At 36.7% G+C, this 23,666-nt stretch overlaps 1 protein-coding gene across 1 annotated transcript in view; it reads left to right on the top strand.

The window, feature by feature from the left end:
- Positions 1-23,666, top strand: part of STK3 (serine/threonine kinase 3) — a 488,063-nt gene that overhangs the window by 341,629 nt on the left and 122,768 nt on the right.

The raw sequence follows: 23,666 nt of genomic DNA, 5'->3' as shown, positions 1-23,666 counted from the left end.
TAAATAAATATTGTCTTGAATTTGTACAGTTTTGTGTCGTATCTTCTGGAATTTTCTTTTAACTGGTCACCAGCTATGCTGTAGATAAAGCGTACCATAGCAGAACAAGAGTTGCAGGTGGGACATAAAAAGGCCTAGCATATTAAACTAGCCATTAGTTCCTTTTACTTTATGTTGATGTTACTACATTTAAATAACGAAATAAAATAATTATATCTGTTTACCACATTTTGTAGTGTCTAATACTTTTTTTTTTTGAAACAGAGTCTCACTGTGTTACCTGGGCTGGAGTACAGTGGCACGATCTTGGCTCACTGCAGCCTCCACCTCCCGGGTTCAGGCGATTCTCCTGCCTCAGCCTCATGAGTATCTGGGACTACAGGCGCACACTACCATGCCTGGCTGATTTTTGTATTTTTAATAGAGATGGGGTTTCACCATTTTGGCCAGGCTGGTCTCAAACTCCTGACCTCAAGTAATCTACCCACCTCAACTTCCCATAATGCTGGGATTACAGGTATGAGCCACTGCACCTGGTTTGTAGTGTCTAATGCTTCTATCCCTTGCTAATTATTTTTTGCCTTTGTGTTTCAAGTTATGTATTTTTTTCTGGATAAAGATATAGAGGAGAATAACCCTTGGTATTCAAATAGTCATAAAATCTGAAAACACAGGTATTATTTTATGTTTTACTGATTGAAAATGTATTTTGTAACAGTATGTTCTCCCATAAAAGTTCATTTTAAAAATCTTACAGTTTCTGTATACAAATGGAATTATTTTGCTAAATTAAATTCAGTTTTAATTTCAGAGACTGGTTATCCAATTGGGAATTCTTTTGAAATTCTTTTATTCTTTTTACCAATTATTAAACCTTTTATCACATGGTAGCCCAGGACAAAGAGAAATGTGCATCTTTGTAGAGCTGATTTATAATCATGTTCTTTAGATATGCAGCTACATGAGTTATTTATTTGGCCGTTGTCATGGACTACCTAGTGAGGAGATACTTGAAGCCTGTATTCCAGACTTAAAATCTTTCACCAATGAATTCATTACTTAGAGTTTTAAATAGTGTCTTCAAAAGGTATTTTTTTCAGGTTTGTCATTGTGCATTAATTCTACAAAGATAAGTAGGTGATATGGGAGATGTAAAGACCCTTGGTTCTTGCTCTCAGGGGGTTTCATATTTCCTACCCTGGATTCCTGTGTGATGATAGATAAATTTAGTTTCAGATTTCTCTCCAGTTAATGTTTTTAAATGTTAAATTTTTGTACTTGTTTCTTGTGGTTTCGAAGGCACTTTATCATATATTATCAGTTTTTACTACTTTTTAAGACTTTGTTATAATAACAGTCATTTTGGTTTCTTTCTGCCCCTTTGGTGATCTCTTTCTTCACTATTTTTCTTTCCTTCGCTGAGCTTAAGTCACACTAGTCTTTCAGATTTTTAATTTTTTTTTTAACATGCTTAAGATCTTTCCTTACTCAGGGCCTTTGCATGTGCTATACCCTGTACTTGAAACACTCTTTTTCCTTAGAACTCTTGGAGTGGCTAGGTTCTTTTCTTTTGAGTCTCAGCTTTAAATATCATGTACCCCCAAAACATAGCACCTTAAAACAACACACATTTATTATCATGGTATTTGTAGATTGCTATTTCAGGAGGGTCTTAGGTGATTCGTTCTCAGGGTTTCTTATGAGATTGCAGTCTAAGTGTTCGTCAGAGCTGTGGTCATCTGAAGGCTTGACGAGGGCTGGAGGATTCACTTCCAGGATGGCTCATTTAGGGCCTCTCAGAGTGAGTGGTCCAAGAGAGAGAACAAAGAGGATCTCTCACTGTCTTTTTTGTTGTAGTCTCAGGAGTTAAATACTGTCACTTCTGCCACATTCTATTTATTGATTTTTATTTTATTTTATTTTTGAGACCAAGTCTCGTTCTGTTGCCCAGGCTGGATTGCAGTGGCATGATCTTGGCTTACTGCATCCTCCACCTCCTGGGTTCAAGCAATTCTCCTGCCTCAGCCTCCTGAGTAGCTGGGACTGCAGACTCGTGCCACTATACCCGGCTAATTTTTGTATTTTTAGTAGAGACCGGGTTTCATCATATTGGTCAGGCTGGTCTCGAACTGGGTGTAACACCTCCAGGTTACTTTGGGTGATCCACCCACCTCGGCCTCCCAAAGTGCTGGGATTACAGGCATGAGCCACTGCACCCGGCCCATTCTAGTTTTTAAAAGCAAGTGAGTGGTGGAGCAAGGAGCTCCAAGAATCAGTTACCTCCACAGAAGCAACTATGTTAAACTGGAAAAAACTGACAAACCAACTTTTGCATAACTCTGGAATCTGATAGAAAACTTACAGCATCCGGGGGAGTGCCAGATTTTGATAAGAAAGCATTATGACATTTTTGCTTATATACCTAGTATCCTTTATTTTCTAGCTCAGCAGCAGCTATGGGGCCAGCAAACCATATTCCCGGTGTAGCTCACTGGTGCCAGGAGGGGGACAATAAGATCCTTGGTCTGAAAGAAAATCGTAGTTTTCGTTTTGACCTGTCTGGTGGTTCCCTAAGGGACTGGTGCAGATACCTTTGTTTCAGCCCCCCATGAGCTAGAGCAACTTCCTGGTTGGTATCTGTCAACCATCTAAATCTGCTAGAGCTAGTAAACAAATTTGGCAGAGTTTCAGGGTACAGCATCAACCACAGAACTCAGTTGTATTTCTAGGCACCAGCAATGAAAAATGTAAAAAGGAAATTAAGTAAACAATGCCATTTATAATAGCATCCAAAAGAATGAAATACCTAAGGAATAAATTTAACCAAGGAGGTGAAAAACTTGTATAATGAAAAGTACAAAACATTGCTAAAAGACCTTAATCATTAGAAAGACATCTTGTGTTCAGAGATTAGAAGACATCATATTTTGAAGATGGCAGTACTCCTCAAATCAATTCACAGATTTTAAAGATCCATTTCCAAATTACAGGTCATTTTTTGCAGAAGAGGAAAAGTCAGTTCTCAAATTCATATGGAATTACAAGGGGCCCCAAATAGCCAAAACATATCAAAAAAGAAGAACCACATTAGAAGACTCACACTTCCTGTTTTCAAAACTTAATATGAAACTGCAGTGATCAAATCAGTGTAGTACTAGCATAAGGATAGGTATATAGACCAAGGGAATAGAATAGAAAGTCTGGAAATAAACCCATAAATCTATGGCCAACTGATTTTTAACAGAGTTACTAAGACCATTTAATGGGAGAAGAACAATCTCTTCAACAAATGGTATTGGGACAGCTGGATAGCCACATGTAAAAGAATGAAGTTAGACCCCTATGTCTTATCAAATACAGCAGCCTTTTAGTATAAGATCTGATTGGCTGGATCAACACCCTACGTGTAAGAGCTAAAACTTTAAAACTCTTATAAGAAAACATAGGGTTAGTCTTCATGACTTTGGATTTGTCAGTGAATTCTTAGAGAATGATACTAAAGCAGAAATAACAAAAGAAAAAAACTGAACTTCATCAAAATTAAACATTTTTGTGCATAAAAGAATAAATTATCAAGAAGTGAAAAGACAGCCTGTAGAATGAGAGAAAATATTTACAAATTATGCTTCTGATAAGGGTCTAATATCCAAAATGTATAGAAGCTGGGTGCGGTGGCTGATGCCTGTAATACCAGCACTTTGGGAGGCTGAGACAGGTGGATCGCCCGAGCCCAGGAATTCAAGACTAGCCTGGGCAACATAATGAGACCCCATCTGTTTAAAAAAAAAATGCAAACTGTATAGAGAACTCTTACAACTTACAATTGAATTATAGGCAAATTGTTGGTTACCAGAGACCAGGACAGGCCCAGTTGTGGTGGGCAGGAGGTGGGAAAGAAGGAAGGATGGAGAGCGACTCCTTAATGGGTACAGTGTTTTCTTTTGAGGTGATGAAAATGCTATGATACTAGATAGAGGAGATGGTTGCACATTGTGAATGTACTAAGTGCCACTGATTTGTATACTTTAAAATGGTTAATTTTTTGTATATGAAGTTCACCTCCATTAAAAAAAAAAAAAAAAAAGTCACTAAGTCTGGCCTGCACTCAAGGCAATAGGAATGAGGCTCCACCTTTTGAGGGGAGAATTGCCAAAGAATTTATGGTTATGTTTTAAAACTAGCTCAGACTGTCCTCTGGCTGCACATTATTTACATTCCCTGCCCATGCAAAATACACGCACTATCCCATCTACTCCAAGTATTATTTCTTTACAATATCGGCTCAAAATCTAGAAGGTCATCTTCTAAATTACATTCAGATAGAGATAATGTTCCTTGGGTCCAGTTCCTCTCAATCTGAAGACCTATAAACAAAAGAGATAAGTTTCTTACCTCACCCCCACTGCCCCGAATAGCCAGTGTACAATGGTGGGTCAGGCATAAAATTATATCATTATAGGTAGTTCTGTTTAAAAAAAAGGGAAGACAGGAAGTGCACATGAGTCACTATTCCATAGCAGTTTTGAAATCCAGCCAAGCAAATGTTAGAAGTTTCTTCATTAAAACTAAGTTCTATTCCTACCTCAGGATAGTTTTTCATGGCTCCTGTCTGTGTTCTCTGAGTTTTTTGCTCTGCCCACTGAGTTCTTCCTTTTTCATGGAAGGTAGCCTGTGTGTTGAGCTAGATACTTTTCTCAGCCTGCTTCCTGTGGTTAGAAATTTTGGAGTCCAAAGCCCTCTTTTCATTTCGTGCATCTCTGTGCTATGCAGTCAATGCTGGTAGTGTTTCTGCCAAAAACACTTTGTGGGTCTCCTATAAATCTCATTGCAGCTTACTCCATTAGAATAATCTACACTCCTACATTTTGTTGAGATAATTGTTTCCCTAATTTTGGCCTCTTGATGAGATTGTGCAGGGACAATGCCTTTAAGCTTCTTAGAAGCCCTGTTGAGGAACTGCATGGATCTGTCAGAAATCTTAACAAAGGATTTTACAGTCACCTTTTCAGCTTGATATTTAGACCATAATTTCCTGACTATTGCCTGGATTTGAGCTTTGCTTGCAAGCTGACCCATAACTGTAGCATGGTTTGCTGTCTGTAGAGGCTGGAGATTTACAAAATCGACAAGTCTCGGTTCCTCTTTTGTTTAATTGTCATTTCCTAAGCTTCTTTCTCTCCTTTTGTGTTTGATTATAAGCACCAAGAAGAAAGCAGGCAACATCTTAAATGCTTTGCTAGACCACCCAGTTCATTAGGTACATTTTTTACTTTTCCTATTACTTTTCCGGTTCCTATAGCCAACAGTTGATATGGTTTGGCTGTGGCCCTACCCAAATTTCATCTTTAATTATAGTTCCCATAATCCCCATGTGTCGTGGTAGGGACCTGGTAGGAGGTAATTGAATCATGGGGGCAGTTACTCACATGCTGAACTCATGATAATGAGTGAGTTCTCATGAGGTCTGATGGTTTTATAAGGGGCTTTTCCCTCTTTGCTTGGCGCTTCTCTCTCCTGCTGCCCTTTGAAGAGGTGCCTTCTGCCGTGATTGTAAGTTTCCTGAAGCCTCCTCAGGTTTCATGTGGAACTGTGAGTCAATTAAGCCTCCTTTCTTTATAAATTAACCAGTCTCAGGTATTTATAGCAGCGTGAGAATGGACTAATACAGTAAATTGGTACTGGGTAGTGGAGTGCTGCTGTAAAGGACTTGCCTTGTCTCAGATGAGACTTTGGACTTGTACTTTTTTTTTTTTTTTTTTTATTATGCTTTAAGTTTTAGGGTGCATGTGCACAATGTGCAGGTTTGTTACATATGTATACATGTGCCATGTTGGTGTGCTGCACCAATTAACTCGTCACTTAGCATTAGGTATATCTCCTAATGCTATCCCTCCCCCCTCCCCCAACCCCACAACAGTTCCCAGTGTGTGATGTTCCCCTTCCTGTGTCCATGTGTTATTGTTCAATTCCCACCTATGAGTGAGAACATGCGGTGTTTGGTTTTTTGTCCTTGTGATAGTTTACTGAGAATGATGATTTCCAGTTTCATCCATGTCTCTACAAAGGACATGAACTCATCCTTTTTTATGGCTGCATAGTATTCTATGGTGTATATGTGCCACATTTTCTTAATCCAGTCTATTGTTGTTGGACATTTGGGTTGGTTCCAAGTCTTTGCCATTGTGAATAGTGCCGCAATAAACATACGTGTGCATGTGTCTTTATAGCAGCTTGATTTATAATCCTTTGGGTATATACCCAGTAATGGGATGGCTGGGTCAAATGGTATTTCTAGTTCTAGATCCCCGAGGAATGGCCACACTGACTTCCACAATGGTTGAACTAGTTTACAGTCCCACCAACAGTGTAAAAGTGTTCCTATTTCTCCACATCCTCTCCAGCACCTGTTGTTTCCTGACTTTTTAATGATGGCCATTCTAACTGGTGTGAGATGGTATCTCACTGTGGTTTTGATTTGCATTTCTCTGATGGCCAGTGATGATGAGCATTTTTTCATGTGTTTTTTGGCTGCATAAATGTCTTCTTTTGAGAAGTGTCTGTTCATGTCCTCTGCCCACTGTTTGATGGGGTTGTTTGTTTTTTTCTTGTAAATTTGTTTGAGTTCATTGTAGATTCTGGATATTAGCCCTTTGTCAGATGAGTAGGTTGCAAAAATTTTCTCCCATTTTGTAGGTTGCCTGTTCACTCTGATGGTAGTTTCTTTTGCTGTGCAGAAGCTCTTTAGTTTAGTTAGATCCCATTTGTCAATTTTGGCTTTTGTTGCCATTGCTTTTGGTGTTTTAGACATGAAGTGCCTGCCCGTGCCTATGTCCTGAATGGTATTGCCTAGGTTTTCTTCTAGAGTTTTTATGGTTTTAGGTCTAACATGTAAGTCTTTAATCCATCTTGAATTGATTTTTGTATAAGGTGTAAGGAAGGGATCCAGTTTCAGCTTTCTACATATGGCTAGCCAGTTTTCCCAGCACCATTTATTAAATAGAGAATCCTTTCCCCATTGCTTATTTTTGTCAGGTTTGTCAAAGATCAGATAGTTGTAGATATGCGGCATTATTTCTGAGGGCTCTGTTCTGTTCCATTGATCTATATCTCTGTTTTGGTACCAGTACCATGCTGTTTTGGTTACTGTAGCTTTGTAGTATAGTTTGAAGTCAGGTAGCATGATGCCTCCAGCTTTGTTCTTTTGGCTTAGGATTGACTTGGCAATGCGGGCTCTTTTTTGTTTCCATATGAACTTTAAAGTAGTTTTTTCCAATTCTGTGAAGAAAGTCATTGGTAGCTTGGTGGGGATGGCATTGAATCTATAAATTACCTTGGGCAGTATGGCCATTTTCACGATATTGATTCTTCCAACCCATGATCATGGAATGTTCTTCCATTTGTTTGTATCCTCTTTTATTTCATTGAGCAGTGGTTTGTAGTTCTCCTTGAAGAGGTCCTTCACATCCCTTGTAAGTTGGATTCCTAGGTATTTTATTCTCTTTGAAGCAGTTGTGAATGGGAGTTCACTCATGATTTGGCTCTCTGTTTGTCTGTTATTGGTGTATAAGAATGCTTGTGATTTTTGTACATTGATTTTGTATCCTGAGACTTTGCCCAAAAATCTCATTAAGATTTTGGGCTGAGATGGTGGGGTTTTCTAGATACACAATCATGTCATCTGCAAACAGGGACAATTTGACTTCCTCTTTTCCTAATTGAATACCCTTTATTTCCTTCTCCTGCCTGATTGCCCTGGCCAGAACTTCCAACACTATGTTGAATAGGAGTGGTGAGAGAGGGCATCCCTGTCTTGTGCCAGTTTTCAAAGTGAATGCTTCCAGTTTTTGCCCATTCAGTATGATATTAGCTGTGGGTTTGTCATAAATAGCTCTTATTATTTTGATATATGTCCCATGAATACCTACTCTATTGAGAGTTTTTAGCATGAAGAGCTGTTGAATTTTGTCAAAGGCCTTTTCTGCATCTATTGAGATAATCATGTGGTTTTTGTCTTTGGTTCTGTTTATATGCTGGATTACATTTATTGATTTGCGTGTGTTGAACCAGCCTTGCGTCCCAGGGATGAAGCCCACTTGATCATGGTGGATAAGCTTTTTGATGTGCTGCTGGATTCAGTTTACCAGTATTTTTTTGAGGATTTTTGCAAAGGGGATATCACCACCAATCCCACAGAAATACAAACTAACATCAGAGAATACTACAAACACCTTTACGCAAGTAAATTAGAAAATCTAGAAGAAATGGATAAATTCCTCCACACGTACACCCTCCCAAGACTAAACCAGGAAGAAGTTGAATCTCTGAATAGACCAATAACAGGCCCTGAAATTGTGGTAATAATCAATAGCTTACCAACCAAAAAGAGTCCAGGACCAGATGGCTTCACAGCCAAATTCTACCAGAGGTACAAGGAGGAGCTGGTACCATTCCTTCTGAAACTACTCCAATCGATAGAAAAAGAGGGAATACTCCCTAACTCATTTTATGAGGCCAGCATCATCCCGATACCAAAGCCTGGCAGAGACACAACCAAAAAAGAGAATTTTAGACCAATATCCTTGATGGACTTTTACTTTTGAGTTAATGCTGGAATGAGCTAAGACTTTGGGGGACTGTTGGAAAGGCATGATTGTGTTTTGAAATGTGAGGACATGAGATTTGGGAGGGGGCAGGGGCAGAATGATATAGTTTGGCTGTGTTGCCACCCACATCTCCTCTTGAATTGTAGTTCCCTTATTCCTCACGTGTCATAGGAGGGACCTGGTGGGAGGTAACTGAATCAGGGAATAACCACCCCGTTCTTGTGGTAGTGAATGAGTTCTCAGGAGATCTGATGGTTTTATAAGGGGCTTTCCCCGCTTTGCTCAGCAGTTCTCTCTCCTAACGCCATGTGAAGAGGTGCTTTCTGCCATGATGGTAAATTTCCTGAGGCCTCCCCAGCCATCTGGAACTGTGAATCAATTAAACCTCTTTTCTTTGTAAATTACCCAGGTATTCCTTCATAGCAGTGTGAGAATGGACTAATACAACAGTATTTCTAAATTTTCTGCCACCACATAAGAATCTCCTTTTCTCCAGCTTTCTAATATTTCCCTTACCTTCCTAAAACTTTCTTAAAGGCCATCAGGCTTCTGACAGTTTTTTAATGACTCTTCAGGCTCTTACTAAAACTGTCTTCAAAGTGCTTCTAGCTTCTGCCCACTGCTTAGTTTCAAATCCAATGATACCAACTCGTTTTAGGTATATGTTACTTAGTCCTGTCCATATTCAAGTTGAGGGGAATTAGTTTTTGCTTTTTGAGGGAGAACTGAAAATATTATGAGCACTTAAAAATTATGTCAGGTTTTTATGATTTTTTTTTTCCTGAATAAACATTTATTCTCTGGGGCAAAGCTTAGTGTTTCTGGGTAAAACTCTTATGGTCTTTTTTACTGAAATTATAAGAAAAAAGTAAAAAGTTTGGAGAGTCACACATTGAGCAATATTCACATGCTTTGCTTCAGATTATTTTTTTCAGGCAGTAGCTTCCATTTTGAGGTCATTTTATCCGTTGTTGCCCTGCATAGAAAATATACAATATGTACACACACTCTCACAAGCACTTAAAAGAACGAGATAGGCAGAATGAATCTGAAGTCTTTCTACAGTTAATGTATATCCTACATTGCCGTTTATTTTTAGCAACTTTTAAAATTAGTAGATATAATTTCTCAGGAAAGTTTATCCACATTGAAGGCTCAGAATCTTACATAGTTTATATCATTTATTCCTTTGGGATTCTTTTGTGAATTGGCTTAAATTGGATTACATACACAGTTTTAAATAAAACACCTAATTTATCATAGACTACACATCTCTTGATGTTCAGTAGGACAATTTATTTCATTGAAATGATACTCTTTTTCATAAAAGTAAAATATTTTTTATAAAATTTACACTCATTTTTGACTAAATGAACACAAAGTTTAATCTAGGTTGTGTATATAAAAAGCAGGCATACAGGATTTGTGCAGTTAATACTAGTTTATCTCTAGTATTCAAAATGTAAGCATGCAGTTTGGTAATTTGGTAGTTACACAACAAGCAGTATTCATTCTTATGTATTTCTTGAACTTAGTTGATGATTTTTAAAATACTAATTTGTAAGTTTGCTGGTATGGCTTATTGAAATATTGTACAGGTATTTGAATGAGTTTTTGAATATTTATACGGTAAAAGAGTACTTGTTTTTAAGTAAAACAGCAAAGCAAATATTCTACATGTGGTACATTGGATGATGATTTTCAAAGCAGAATGATGTTAATTGAATTTATAAGATAAGGCATACAATGTAGCATTGACATGCTATTTTTAAAGCCCTTTAAAAGACTGATAAGGAGTTTAGAAGAATTGCTTTGTCACTGGAGCTCAGACATTTCTTAAGGATCACAATGTTCAGTAAAATACAAGGAGTTAAATGGATGTAGAAGAATTTTAAGTGAAATGTTGAGCAAAAAATGGGATACTTTTTGATGTTAAGCTTGAATGAAATCTTTTCACTTTTATGCATGTATCAGGTCCTTTACTTTTATCTGAAGAAAGGTGTTATTTGACTTCATATTAACTTATTAATGACTCAAAGAAAAGAAGTCTAATTGGTCTTAGACTATGTCTTAGAGCTTCTATCCTTGGAAAAGAAATGAGGACTTTCTGGTGACCTCTTATGGTCTGAACTCAGAGCTGTTCAGGTTGTGGTCCTTAATGTCTGAATAATGGCATGTTCTCTTTAAACTTGCCTTACTAAAGCAGTTAATTCTCAGCATGGGTGTGGGGAGAAATGCCAGGGTGCTTTGAATAACCCATTCCCCTCAGGTGGTGATACAGTTTCAGGTGAGCATTTCTTAGACAGAAACTTCCCCCCCTTCCCCTCTTTCCCCTTACCCCTGTTCAGTAGGGAGCTTCAAAAGTCTACTTTCTTTTTTTCTTTGAGATGGAGTCTTACTCTGTCGCCCAGGCTGGAGTGCAGTGGTGTGATCTAGGCTTACTGCAACCGCTGCCTCCTGGGTTCAAGCGATTCTCCTGCCTCAGCCTCCCAGGTAGCTAGGGTTACAGGCGTGTGCCACCATGCCCAGCTAATTTTTGTATTTTTAGTAGAGACAAGGTTTTGCCATGTTGGCCAGGCTGGTCTTGAACTCCTGACCTCAAGTGATCCACCCGCCTCGGCCTCCCAAAGTGCTGGGATTACAGGCCTGAGCCACTGTTTCTGGCCAAAAGTCTACCTTTTGAGAACCTTTTGAATTAGGTAAAGAATAGAACAGCAGCAGAATTAGCCCAAGTCAGTCCAGAAGCCTGTAATGTACTTAGTTGGTAAAAGGGAGCTTGCATTATCTAAAAATAGATCAGACTATCTGGAAGTGAATTCTAGTTCTGTTCCCAAATAACTTTATGTCTTTGGGCAGGTTACTTAACCTCTCTACTTCAGTTTTACCATCTGCAAATAGAGTTGTTATGAGGATATAATTATATATATACACACCTAGAACAATGTTTTGCACATAGTATGCTCAATAAAGTTTAGCTTTTGTTTTTATTAATGCCACTACTTACACCATCACTACTGCTGTTGTAACATTTGGCCAGGTTTTTTGTTTTTGTTATTGTTCTGTTTGTTTAGTTTTCAGGGTTTTTTTGCTGGTTGCCCCTACTGGTTTTGCCCTACCTTGTGGCCACCAAAATAACATTACTGATCTGGTGTGAACCAATATAGATTCAATTTTTTAAAAAACATTTTAAAACAAATTTTAACTGGTCAAATATGTTTGGAAGAGTTGGTAGATATTAAACCTAATTTTAAAATTAAAAATAAATATATTTGGGCCAGGCACGGTGGCTCACGCCTGTAATCCCATCACTTTGGGAGGCCAAGACAGGCTGACTGCTTGAGCCCAGGAGTTCAAGACCAGCCTGGGTGACATGGTGAAACCCTGTCTCTACAAAAAAAAATTTTAAAAAACCACAAAATTAGTTAGGCTTGGTGATGCATGCCTATAGTCCCAGCTATTTGGGAGCCTGAGGTGGGAGGATGGTTTGAGCCTAGGCAGTTGAGGCTGCAGTGAGCCATGATCATGCCACTGCACTCCAGCCCGGGTGACAAAGTGAGACTCTCTTTATCTCTCTGTCTCTCTAAAGAGAAAAAACATATATATTTATGTATTTATTATATATTTATATTTTTACAGCATATATTTTTATATTCTTTAATATTTTTATTTTTATTAATATATAATATATATTTGTTCTTTACTGGCTTTCCTAAATATAAGTATATATATGTATATTTGTATACATATATTTGAAAATATGTATAAATATACATACACACATATATATATTTTTTTGAGGAAAACCAGTAAAGAACATTTACTTATTCTCATTCTTTTACATGATAAAAAGTAAATTTTATTTAATAAGAAATATTTCAGATAAAATTATTGACCACAAATTGAAAACTTGTAAAAGAGTTGATTACTTGTTATTTCTAATTTTTCCTATGTAATCACAATTAAAACAAATTCTTATATAGTTATAACTGTGTAAATACTGTTCACTTATATCATATTATGATTACATGTTATTTCTTTTTGTGATTTTCAGCACCAATAATTGTCTCGGTTTTTGTTACTGTTGTTGTTTTTATAGTTTTCTAATCACTAGTTTGTTCCCAAATGCTATATTCCCAAACTCTCTGCTGGAGTTCTGAGCTCCTCTGTGTATGTTCAAACACAATTTATTAATGCCGTACTTTTTTTTTTTTTTATTGATTCATCCCTTCTGTAGTCTTCTGTCCTTTACTAATTGGAACTAATTGCTCTTTAGGAGTGTTGAGCAGCTGTCATCCTAAGACTTCCTTTCAACATCAACCTGTGGAATGTCCTCTTTTTTTGTTCTGTAATCTCTTTATCCCTGATGTTGTCTTCTGTCTTTCTTGTTTTACTTCCTTATTTTTATGTATCATATCTCCCAGTAGCTTCCTGACATCAGCAGTTTTTTTCATTCCTTGCATATCTGACCATGTCTTTATTGTACGTTTACCCTTAATTGATTGATTGATTGGGTGTAAAATTTTGGATTGAAAATAACTTTCTTTTATAATTTTGAAGACCTTGCTCTTTTTCCTTGCTCAGCAATAATGCTAATGAGAAGATAGATGCCATTTTGATACCTGATTCTTTGAATGTTTGTGGGAGCTTTTTGGATCTTTACATTGTCCCTGTTATTTAAAACTTTCCTAATAATGTGCCTTGGTATACATCTTTTCCCCATTCATCATATGGAGTGTCTTTTGACTTTTTAAATCTGGAAACACCCTTCAGTTCTGTGTGATTTCATGTTTGCTATTTCTTGGTAATTTTCACCGTCTCTCCTCTCTTTCTCTCTCTGGATCTCCTTTTATTTGGTTGTTGAACCTTTTAGGTTAGTCTTTCAATTATCTTTTCTGTTTCCTTTTCCCTCTTTTTCTCTTTTTGTTCTTCTGAGATTGCCTCAAGTTTATCTTCCAAACTTGCTATTTTTTCATATCAGATATTTAATGTCTAAGATAGCTTTCTCTTCTACGTTATTATTTCATTATTATTATTTTGAGTTATCTTTTGCTCCCTGCATTGTCTCTGTTTCTTTTGTGTTTGTTTTGATCTCTGACATTTCACTTTATGGGCTGTCTTCAAATGTACGGGGATTATATTTGAGAGAAGCACTAAAATTACCTCTGGCAGCTCTGTGTGTAAGAGTGGAACTAACTGACCAGCAAATTTTGCTGTAAAAGATGTTAGGGTTCAGTACTCTGGATTCACATGCTTCTTGTGACTTTTCTCTTTGCAAGCTTAAGTCTTACTTTTGGTCTGCTGAGTTAGCTACTTACATATTTATCTGTTTTCTAACTTCCAAACATTTTTCTAGCTTCCAGATTTTTGACATCTCCCATATGCTGTTGTCTTTTCCCCTGTGCTGTTCGTCTTTTTGGGTTTATCCTTTTCTGTGGCTTTATTTTAGTTTTGAGAGGGTTTTGAGAGGGATGGGCGTAAACTCGTGTGTTCTAATCTCCGTTTTGATGGGAGCTCCTGCCATTTGTAATTTCTTGGAGTGTTCTAAAATTATAATTTTTATTTAATTTTTTAAATCAATCAATCTATCTATCTATCTATCTATCTATCTATCTATCTATCTATCTATCAAGACAGTCTTACTCTGTTGCTCAGGCTGGAGTGCAGTAGTCCGAGTGTGGTGGAGTGCAGCTACTCGGGCGACTGAGGCAGGGTTCAAGCAGTTCTCCTTCCTCAGGCTCCCGAGTAGCTGGGATTATAGCTGCCTGCCACCATGCCTGGGTAATTTTTGTACTCTTAGTAGAGATGGGGTTTCACCATGTTGGCCAGACAGGTCTTGAACTCCTGACCTCAAGTGATCTGCCCGTCTCGGCCTCCCAAAGTGCTGGGATTACAGGTGTGAGCCACCGTGCCTGGCCTAAAATTATAATTTTTGATATTGAGTTTGTAATATGATCTCTTTATAAATCTATAAAACCCTCAATATATTTCAGTGATTAACAAACTCCTTGAGTGCCCATAAATTAGAACAATTCAAAGAAAAAATCATAGTTTGTTCAATTCTGATTTGTTTTAGACAAGTTGTCAAACAAAGCGACAAGCAGGGAAGGGAAAACTTCTGTAAGGTAGCATTACAAGGAATCAGGACAATTAAAGCAAATCATACCCAAATTTGTAGTTGATTAGAATAGAAGTAAATGGTCCAGGCATGGTGGCTCATGCCTGTAATCCTAACACTTTCAGAGGCCAAGGCAGGTGGATAACTTAAGCTCAGGAGTTCAAGACCAGCCTGAGCAACATGGCAAAACCCCATCTCTACCAAAAATTCAAAAATTAGCCAGGCATGGTGGTGCTCACCTGTAGTCCGCTACTCAGGAGGCTGAGGTGGAAGGATTGCTGGAGGCTAGGAGGCTGTGGTTGCATTGAGTCGAGATTGCGCCACTGCAGAGCTAGACCCTGTCTCAACAACACAACAAAAAGAATAGACATAAATGATATTTTTCTTTTTCTTAACCACTGGGTCTTTTACAATAATTTTGTCTAGGTGGTGGAACAAAAGTACAAGCTTGGACCCCTCGTTATCTAATTGATACTGTGCTTGACTTAAAGTGTATCTGTTAAGTCAAGGTTGTTGCATTGCAACCTCTTGTTATTTATGTTCATAACTTAGCTTGGTTACCTTTGGCCCATGAAACTTTCTGGTTCTTTTCTTTTTTTCTTTTGCTTTAGTTTGAGGGATTCATTTGGCCATTACCTACTTTGTTGTGGTACTGGGGAGTTGACTTTCTTTTAGGATATGGCAGAAAGTTTTAGATGGATATTTTGCTGTACCAGTTGTTTTCAGTGAAATTTTTCTCCATTCTTTTTTCTCCTTTTTGATTATTTCATAGATGAAAGGTCTTTTCAGCAAGATGAGAGATCTGTATTGCCAACTTTTGCTTCTGATTTATTTTCAGCCCAGAGGACCTGTATTCTCTGGCAACTTTTACTGTAGCTGTTTCCAGTCCATACTCTGGATTGGTCCTTAAGCAGTGATGGAGCAAATATGACACAGAGCAAGTTTAGCATTGGACCACTGAAAAATTTCATAAAGCTAACTTTTTAGGTAATGTAGATCAAATTTTTTGTCTGATTTCAAAATTTCAGAACTGAAATTCACTGCTACATTAAGGGAGATATTTATATTTCACATCAAGTATGATACTTGGGTCTATTGTGTGTGGATCCTGCATTCTTAACATAATTTTCAGAAAATGTATGGGTTATAACAATATAAAGAAAAATTTCCAAATTTAATTTACTTCTATCTAGTTTGGCTTATTGCAGTTGGGGAAAAATTAGGGACCTAAAATTAAATTGCCATTTTCATCAATTTATAATGTGGCTTTTAAAAAGGAAATGGTATATGATAACCATTACAAGATATGGTATGTCGGTTTTTAAAATTATAGTGCATACACCTGTGCCCTGGGTAACTATTATAAACAAACCTTTTAAAATATTTTTTATTCAAGAAAAGTATGGCGCATGATTGGAAATAGTGCCTTATGAATTTGATTTTTATACCTATTATTGAAAAAGCTTGTCTGATGAGAATGTATCTTGACAAATTGACATGTTTTGATAGGTGGTGAGGTAATTGTACAGATTTCTAAAATTAAATCGCAAACAGAGATTTCTGTAGAAGGTTAATCGAATATCAAAGTTTTTGTGTTAGTTTAAGCATTGCTAAATATGACGAAGATCTTCTTTTGGCATTTCTGAGCATGTGATATAAATTAGGTGTTGAGATGGGTCAACTGTATTACATAGTAAGAATTTGTTTTCTGGATATTAGTGGAAGATATTCCCAATCTTTAGTATGAGTTGATTAATAGATCTGTTTGTTCATATTTACTCTAAACACTTGAATTGCTTATGGCAAGTCCACCTTTAAAGAGTATGTATTAACAAAATTGCTCTTTCTATGCAATAAAGCTTCAAAATGCAACATTTTGTTGTTACCAAGGAGCATTCTACAGTAGTGTTGTGTATGATATGAAGCAAATTTATGGGAATTGTCTCTGCCATATGAAAGTTTAAAATATATTATTGAATAAAAGATGCTATTTTGAAAATAGAATGCACTTAAGTGCGTTTTTTAAAAGCATATACATATTGAAATTTGTAAAATATTTTTAAAATACTCTGAAAAGAGACTGCAAAAAAAATTTTTGGTTAAGTAATGGAATACAGAGTTCTTGTCAATATAAAAATTGTAGACATTAATCACTTAAAGTTTATATGCTTTATTACCTCTAATAGAAACATGATTCTTTGGGATTTGTGATACTCAATATAATATGTAAAATATTTAAGAAATTGCTAGATCATTTGAGCTTTCTCTTTGTGGTAGTGGTGGCTTTTGGAAAAAACAAACAAAAAACAATGCTTGATTTTTATTCTGGGAAATTTCTCGTTTAATTGTTATAGGCTAGGGCCTAGGCATCAGGATTTTTTTAAAAACCTTCCTAACAGATTCCATTGTGTGGCCTGGGTGAGAACCATTGACTTATGGGTTGTAGTGTTGGGCCTTGTGATAAAACAGATAATAAATATTTGCTCAAATTAAAAAGCAAATGACTTTCTCAATTTTTTAAGTTAACTTTTTATTTTTGAATAGTGTTAGGTTTATAGAAGAAATAGGAAAATAGTTTAGAGAGTTTCCATATACCTCCCACATTCAGTCTCCCCTGTTAACATCTTATATTTGTATGATACATTTGTCTCAATAATGAACCAATGTTAATACAGATTTGAAAGTAAAGTGCCTATTCTTTTCAGATTTACTTAGTTTTTACCTAATGTTCTTTTTGTGTTTTAGGACCCATCAAGATGCCATATTACATTTAGTCATCATGTCTCCTTAGGTTTCTCTTTTTTTAAAAAAATTGATATATAACAGTTATACATATTTACAGGGTAAAGTGTGATGTTTTGATACATGTATACATTGTGTAAAATCAAATCAGAATATTTAGCATTTCCATCACCTCATGCATTTATCATTTCTTTGTGGTAAGAACATTCAAAATCTTCTGCCATTTTGAAATATACAATATTGTTGACCACAGTCACTGTACTATGCAGTAGAACACCAGAACTTACTCCTCCTAACTGTAATTTTGTATTTATTGACCAATCTCTCCCTACCACCCCTAGCCTCTACAAGCCTCCCCTACCTCTGGAAACCATTTCTACTCTCTACTTCCATGAGATCGGCTTCTTTTTTTTTTTTTTAATTTTTTTTTTTTTTTTTTTTTTTTTTTTTTTTTTTGAGATGGAGTCTCGCTCTGTCGCCCAGGCTGGAGTGCAGTGGCACAATCTCAGCTCATTGCAAGCTCCGCCTCCCGGGTTCACACCATTCTCGTGCCTCAGCCTCTCCCAGTAGCTGGGACTACAGGCGGCCGCCACCACGCCTGGCTAATTTTTTGTATTTTTTAGTAGAGACGGGGTTTCACCGTGGTCTCGATCTCCTGACCTCGTGATCCGCCTGCCTCGGCCTCCCAAAGTGCTGGGATTACAAGCGTGAGCCACCGCGCCCGGCCTGAGATCGGCTTCTTTAGTCTTTCTGTGCTTGGCAATTTCACATGGTATATATATATACCATAATAAATGAATGAAATTTTGTCATTTGTGGCAAGCATGTGTTTACCTGGAGGACGTTAAATGATATAAGCCAGGCACAGAAAGGGTTCATAATGTCACAGCTTCTCAGAATGTCCTCGTTTTTGATGACCTTGAGAATTTTGAGTAATAATGGTTAGATATTTTGTAGAATGTCCTTCAATTGGGATTTTTTTTTTCTAATGATGAGACGAGGCTTACTGGTTTTTGAAAAGACCCAGAGATAATTATAAGTCTCATCACATCAAGAGTAAAGTATTCTGTCAACATGACTTACCACTGTTGATGTTAACCATGATCACATGACTGAGGTAGTAGCATGTCATGTTTCTTTACAGTAAAATTATTATTTCTTTTCATACTGTACTCTTTGGAAGGAAGTCACAGTACACAGCTCACATTTAAGAAGTGGGGGGTTATTCTCCACTTCCTTGAGGATGGAGTATTTAGAATTTTTTCTACGCAGGAGATTTGTCTGTTCTCCCCATTTACTCAATCATTCGCATCAGTATTGACTCATGGTTATTAGTTTATATTTTGGATTATAATCCAATACTACTATGTTTATTCATTTATTTTGCTTAAATTGTTCTAGCTTTGACCATTGGGAACCTTTTGTTTTGACTCCTTTGTCCCTATGACATATCCCCATCATTGTGGGGTTTTGTTTTGTTTTTAGCGCTTCCTTACTCTCTGACATTATAAGATATTATAGGCTCATCTTGTATATTTCCTGTTCCAGTACTAGAATAAGGAGCCTACTTCCTTTTACTGGAAAACTGTAGGAAATCAATATTGGATTCCAGGGGGACTTTTTCTACTGTGGGATGTTGTTGCTTCTGTGCCCTCTCAGCTTATGAGGCAAGGAGATATATGTGTGTATACTAACCTGTGTATATACGCATTTATAACTATATATGTAGGCATGTGTGTGTGTATATGTATGTATGTGTATACATCTGTATCTGTATTAAACTAAACATTAATTTATATTGTTGTGTCTGACTCTAATCCATTATTATTCTAGATGGGTCCTCTTGCTTGTTTATAACCTACAACTCCAATGGTAAGAAACCTGGCTCCTATCATTCATTTACTAAGTTTCTCAACTCCAGTATACATGTATAGTGGTTTCAGAATTCTTAACCCATATGGAAAACAACATTATCAGTTGCAGTGCTTATGTATCATTTCTTTTGTCTTTAGTCTAACAGAATTCACAGTTCACTTACTCCAAAGTTACTTAGGTTAGTACCTTTTCTTCTCACCTCCTTCAATGAAGTTGTTTCAATACATTTTTAACACAGTTACTTTTTTTTTTTTTTTGCCACATTCTACATTTCACCCTGGGATCCCCTGACCTCCTAAATTATTTTTTTTTAATTTTGCATACATTAGGTTCACTCTTTTTGTTATTGTTGTTGTTGTTTCTTTTGAGACTGTGTTTCTCTCTTTAACCCAAGCTAGAGTTCGGTGGCACAAACATAGCTCACTGTCTTGAACTGTTGGGCTGAAGCGATCCTCCTGCCTCAACCTCCCAAGTAGCTGGGACTACAGGCACGCACCACCAGGCCTGGCTATTTTTTGTGGAGATGGGAGTCTTACTATATTGCTCAGGCTGGTCTAGAACTCCTGGTCTCGAGGGATCCTCCTGCCTCAGTAGGTTCACTCTTTATGGTGTAAAGTTTTGACAAACACATGGTATTAGGCATCAAAATGATACATATGATACACTGTAGTGTCAAACAGAACAGTTTCATCACCCTTAGAAACAATCCATTGTGCTTCACATAATCCACTCTCCCCCAACCCCCTTTTAACCACTGATCTGTTTACCATTTATAGTTTGGCTTTTCCAGAATATCATATAATTGGAATCATATATTATGTAGCCTTTTCAGACTGGCTTTTTTCACTTTATAGTATGTTTTTTGTAACAGTCATCCATGTTTTTTTTGTGGCTTAATAGCCCATTTTATCACTGAATAGTATTACATTGTGTAGATACACCACAGTTCATTTATCCACTAACTTATTGAAGGCCATCTTCAATAGTTACTTACTAGTTTGGGGCAGTTATCAATAAATAAAGCTGCTGTATACATTCATATGCTGGCTTTTGTGTGGCTATGTTTTCAGGTACATTGAGTAAGTATCTAGGATCATAGTTGCTGGATCTTATGGTATGTTCAGCTTAGTAAGAAACTGCCAAATTCTTTTCCAAAGTTGTATCATTTTATATTCCTACTAACCAAGGAATGAGAGTTTCTGTTGCTGTGCACCAGTAGTTTGTATGGTCAGGGTTTTTGTTTGTTTGTTTTTGCATTTTAACCATTCTAAAAGGTGTTTAGTGGTATCTCGTTTTAATTTTCAATTCCTTAGTGATGAAGATGTTGGGCATCTTTTTATATGCTTATTTGCCATTTATATATCTTTGGAAAAGTGTATGTTCAATATTTTCCCCCATTTTTAAATTATATTGTCTGTTTTCTTATTGTGAATTTTTAAGAGTTTGTGTATTTAGGATTCGAGTCCTTTATAAAGTATGTATTTAACAAATATTTTCTCCCATTTTTGATTTGTCTTTTCATTCTTTAACAGTGTCTTTAACAGAGCAGAAATTTCTAGTTTTTAGTTTTTGCCTTTTGTTTTTTTAGAGACAGGGTCTCACTCTTTCGCACAAGCTGAGTGCAGTGGATGATCATAGCTCACTGTAGCCTCAAACTCCTGGTCTCTAGCAATCCTCCTGCCTCAGCCTCCTGAAGTACTGGGATTACCAAGCATGAGCCACCATGCCCAGCTGAAGTTTTTAGTTTTATTATGACGATATCAGCTTTTTTTCATGCATCATGCTTTTGGTGTCTATAAATTCACTACCAAACTCAAGGTCACATAGATTTTCTCCTGAGTTTTCTTCTGTAGGTTTTATGGTTTTACATATTATATGGGTCTTTGAAGCATTTTGAGTTAATTTTTGAGAAAGCTGTAAGGTCTATGTCTGGGTCCTTTTTTTTTTTTTCCATATGGATATCCAGTTGTTCTAGCACCATTTGATTAAAAGACTGTTCTTTCTCCAATGAGTTACCTTTGTGTCATTTTCAAAAATCTGTTGACTATATTTGTGTAGGTCTGTTTCTGAGCTCTTTATTCTGTTTCATTGATATATCATTGATATATGTGTGTATTCTTTTGCCAGTACTATGCTGTTTTGATTACTGTAGTGTTATAGACGTTTTAAGATTGGACACTGAATCTTCCGATTTTCCTTTTCCTTTTCTTTTCTTTTTTTGACATGGCATCTTGCTTTGTTAACCAGGTTGGAGTACAGTGGCAGCAATCACGGCTCACTGCAGCCTTGACCTCCTGGGCTCAAGTGATTTTCTCACATCAGCCTCCTAAGTAGCTGGGACTGTAGGCGCATGCTGCCACATTTGGCTAATTTTTGTATTTTTTATAGAGACGGTGTCTTGCTGTGTTGCCCAGGCCGGTCTGAAACTCCTGGGCTCAAGCAATCCACCCACTTCGGCCTCCTAAAGTGCTGGGATTACAGGTGTGAGCCACTTCTCCTGGCTAAATTTTGTTTTTCTGATTCGGTATTGCCTTGTCTGTTCTAGGCCTTTTGCATTTCCATAGAAAGGATCATTTTGTCAACATTTCTAAATGAGCTTCCTGGAATTCTTATTGGGATTGAATGAAATCTATACATCAAGTTAGGAAGAAGTGGCATTTTAACAGTACTGAGTCTTCAAATTCATGAACATGGGATGTTTCTCAATTTATTTAGATCATCTTTTATTTTTTGCATCAGTGTATACAGATCCTGTACATGTTTTAATATGTTAGACCTAAGTGGGGTTTTTTTCTATTGAAATTTTTTGTAATTTCAAATTTCAGTCATTTATTGCTGGTATATAAGAAAGCAGTTGACTTTTGTGTATTGCCCTTGTATCCTGTGACCTTGCCACACACACTAATTTTTATTAGTTCTAGGAGTTTTTTGTAGATTCTGTGAAATTTTCTACACAATGGTGTCATCTGCAAATATAGTTTCTTTCTTTCCAATCTTTATAACTTTTTTCTTATTGTACTAACTAGACCTCAGTTTTTTTTAACTTTAATATGTTTCTGTATCCTCACTATGTTTCCTTATCTCCCTGGTTCAGAGGTTATGTATTTTTCCCATTTATAAATATGGGTATGGAAGAAAAATAAGACATGGTAATTGCCTACAAGAAGATTGTAATCTAATGAGTGAGACAAATAAACTGATAACTGATCATAATGCAATGTAACAAATGCTGTGATAGAGGTACGCATGAAGAACAGTAATTGTTTTATTGCTCTTTGTTTTCTTTTTACTTCCCTCAAAAGGCCCCTTCTCTGCTTGTTTCTTTAGTCAGGTACATTATCCCTTTCTTCTGGGCCCTTTTTCCTCATTCAAAAATATAGTTATCCTTTGACCATTTAAAAAATAAGGGAAAAAACAACAAATTATTTACAACTAAACTTCTTGATAGCATAGTCAGAGCCTTTGTTTTTTCACTTTGCACTTACACTGTGCCTCTTACACTGTGGCTGAAGTATTCTGCAGCGGTATTCTCTCCAAGGCATATTTCTCTGTAAGATGAGATCACTTTAGCAGTTATTTAATTTGAGATGTCCATAGGTCATTTAAGTCATTTTGTGTAGCAGGCAGTTGGATATGCCGGTCTGAATCCCAAGGGAGAACTCAGGCAAATTAGGAAATCAGTGCTTTCTGCAGTTGGTAGTTAAACCATGAGCATAGATTGGATTGCTCAAAAAGTGTGTAAAGAAAAGTGTAGGTTGCTGCTTTTGTCTTGACATCCTAGCCATTACCTCCTCTGGAAAGAGGAAGCCTTTCATGGGGCTCCTCCAGGCTTCAGTTAGCCAAGTGCTCCTCTATGTTCACCACAGAATACTGCGTTTAGCTCTGAGAATATTTATCTCACTGTATTCGTGTATTTTGTAACTCCCCATTAAACTATACATTTCTCAAGGAAAAGATTATACCTTAGCACACTTGCCTGGCACACAGCAAACATTTATTACATAAATATTTAATTGGTAAATACTTATCAAATCAAGAAACACGTGTATAAAACTGTTTTAAACAGGCTTTGCCTGACATTTACTCATCATTAAGGATAGTGCCAGCCACAAAATCATCAACACAGAGTGTATTTGCATTTAATAATTAATAAGGTGTATACTTGCACATGAAGTATTTCTTCAGCAATGCTTAAGTCAAATGTGTGAAAAATATTTGGGTTGTGGGGGAGATTGTTTTTTGTTGCCCTAACATTTTTCTGCTCCAGAATTTCATTTTTATCAGGAAGTTCAATGACGTAAACTGTATGTTAAAATCAATATTGTTACTTT

Source organism: Symphalangus syndactylus, chromosome 7 (genome assembly GCF_028878055.3).
Source record: "Symphalangus syndactylus isolate Jambi chromosome 7, NHGRI_mSymSyn1-v2.1_pri, whole genome shotgun sequence".
Classification (NCBI taxonomy): Eukaryota; Metazoa; Chordata; class Mammalia; order Primates; family Hylobatidae; genus Symphalangus; species Symphalangus syndactylus.
The sequence above is the reverse complement of the archived record's forward strand: the minus strand, read 5'-3'. Positions and strand labels throughout refer to the sequence as shown.